Raw genomic sequence first — 2717 nt, forward strand, 5'->3', positions numbered from 1 at the left:
CTTGCCCAAAGGCTTCATTTTACAGATGAGAAAATTGAGGCCGAAAAGGGGACAAGTCAAAGGACAGACTGGAGAGAGACCTGGCGGCGTAATAAAAGTTCATGACTTTCAGTCTTGTTCTTGTTCAGTTGCTAAGTCATGTCCAACTCTGTGATCCCATGGGCTGCAGCACGCCAGGGTTGCCTGTCCTTCACCATCTTGTTCAAACTCATGTCTGTTGAGTCAGTGATGCCATCCAACCATCTCATCCTCTGTCATCCCCTTCTCCTCCTGGCTTCAGTCTTTCCCAGCGTCAGGGTCTTTTCAAATGAGTCAGCTCTCTGCATCAGGTGGCCAAAGGATTAGAGCTTCAGCTTCAGCATCAGTCCTTCCAATGAATATTCAGGGTTGATTTCCATTAGGATTGACTGGTTTGATCTCCTTGCTGTTCAAGAGACTCTCTAGAGTCTTCTCCAACACCACAAAAGCATCAGTTCTTCATCACTCAGCCTTCTTTATGGTCCAACTCTTACATCCCTACATGACTACTGGAAAAACCATAGCTTTGACTATATGGATCTTTGTTGGCAAAGGGATGTCTCTGCTTTTTAATACGCTGTCTAGGTGTGTATAGCTTTTTTGCCAAGGAGCAAGCATCTTTTAATTTCGTGGCTGGCTGCAGTCACAGTCTGCAGTGATTTTGGAGCCCAAAAATATAAAATCTACCACTCTTTCTACTTTTTCCCCATCTCTTTGTGATGAAATGATGGGACCGAATGACATGACCTTTATTTTTTGAATGTTGAATTTTAAACAAGGTTTTTCCATTCCTGAGTAATCTCCAGTTCCCCGAGGTCAGCTTGGACCACAGAGACTCAGCTTCAAGACGGTGAATGCACTCAGAACATGTACCCTAGCCTGCTCACCACGTCTCAGTTCCTGGAAATGAAAGAAACTGCATATCTGCTTGCAATGTGGTGTCCTATGTGGGATCCTGATGGGAATTAGGTAAAAACTAAAGGAATCTGAATAAAGTATGGACTTCAGTTGATGACAATGTACTAACATTAAAAATGTTCATTTTTCTTATACATTAGATTATATTAATATCTTATAAAGAGAAGTGGGTCTACACCCACTATGGAACCATCAATACTATCTTCACACGTTTTCTGTAAATCTAAACCAGATGTTCGGAGAAGGCAATGGCACCCCACTCCAGTACTCTTGCCTGGAAAATCCCATGGACAGAGGAGCCTGGTAGGCTGCAGTCCATGGGGTCGCTAAGAGTCGGATATGCCTGAGCGACTTCACTTTCACTTTTCACTTTCATGCATTGGAGAAGGAAATGGCAACCCACTCCAGTGTTCTTGCCTGGAGAACCCCAGGGGCGGGGGAGCCTGGTGGGCTGCACCGAGTCGGACACGACTGAAGCGACTTAGCAGCAGCAAACCAGATGTTAAGTTTATTTAAAAATGAAGTGTAGGGACCTCGCTGGTGTCCAGTGGTTAGGACTCTTCCTCTGCAGGGAAAACAGGTTCAGCCCCTGATCGAGGAACTAAGAGACTGCATGCCACACAGTGTGGCAAATAATAATAATAATAATTAATTAAAATAAAAATGAAGTGTATAAAATATACATATACACATATACCTATACATACCTACATATACAGATACACACATACATATGCATATATATGTGTATGCATATATATGTAATTGTTGTTATTAAATCCCTAACAGCTTTGGAAAACAGAGACTTTTGCGGGTGGTAACTGAAAGAAAGCCAACAAAGCCAGCCACTCTTCCATGACTCCTGCACCTCCTTCAGCCCCCACTTCCTCTAAGCTGGGCACCAGCCCCAGTAGAGGGGCTCACTGACCCCCAGGAAGGACCCTGACCAGAGGCTCTTGGTCAGGGTGCTCGGCGTCTTCAGCTGCCTGTGAGGAGCAGAAAGCACCTAGGCCCATAAGTCTTAACACAGTGCTTGCTGTCCCAGCAGAAGTCCTCCGCCGCCCCATGTTTGCAGAAAACAGGCCAGGGTGACACCCGGCGGTCGCTGAGGATCTCGGGTGGTCTGTGAGGATGGCGGGGAGGGGGAAGCTAATTGCGGTGATGGGAGACGAGGACACTGTGGCCGGCTTCCTGCTGGGCGGCATAGGGGAGCTTAACAAGAACCGCCACCCTAATTTCCTGGTGGTGGAGAAGGATACTACCATCAATGAGATCGAAGACACTTTCCGGCAGTTTCTAAACTGGGATGACATCGGCATCATCCTTATCAACCAGTCACATTGCAGAGATGGTGCGGCACGCCCTTGACGCCCACCAGCGCTCCATTCCGGCTGTACTGGAGATCCCGTCCAAGGAGCACCCGTATGATGCTGCCAAGGACTCCATCCTGCGCAGGGCCAGGGGCAATATTTAAAAAAAAAAAAAAAAGAAAACAGGCCAGAATGCATTCCACACTGCACCTCCCAGCCCTCCCCAAAGCCAGCAGTCTATCAGCCCGTGACTCAGAGCCAGCCAACACCCGAGGGAAATCACTCCATGAAAAAAGGGCAACCAGGGGCTTTCTTGGTGGCTCAGATGGTAAGGAATCTGCCTGCAGTGCGGGAGACCCAGGCTGGATTCCTGGGGCAGGAAGATCCCCTAGAGAAGGGAATGACTACCCACTCAAGTATTCTTGCCTGGAGAATTCCATGGACAGAAAAGACTGGGCTACAATAGGGTCA

The 2717-nt window shown here is 47.5% G+C and overlaps 1 pseudogene; it reads left to right on the top strand.

Moving 5' to 3' along the window:
• Positions 1–2024: 2024 nt before the first annotated feature.
• LOC133234587 (V-type proton ATPase subunit F-like) lies at positions 2025–2425 on the top strand (annotated as a pseudogene).
• The last annotated feature ends 292 nt before the right edge of the window (positions 2426–2717 follow it).

This window comes from Bos javanicus, chromosome 21, assembly GCF_032452875.1.
Source record: "Bos javanicus breed banteng chromosome 21, ARS-OSU_banteng_1.0, whole genome shotgun sequence".
In the NCBI taxonomy this organism is placed as follows: domain Eukaryota; kingdom Metazoa; phylum Chordata; class Mammalia; order Artiodactyla; family Bovidae; genus Bos; species Bos javanicus.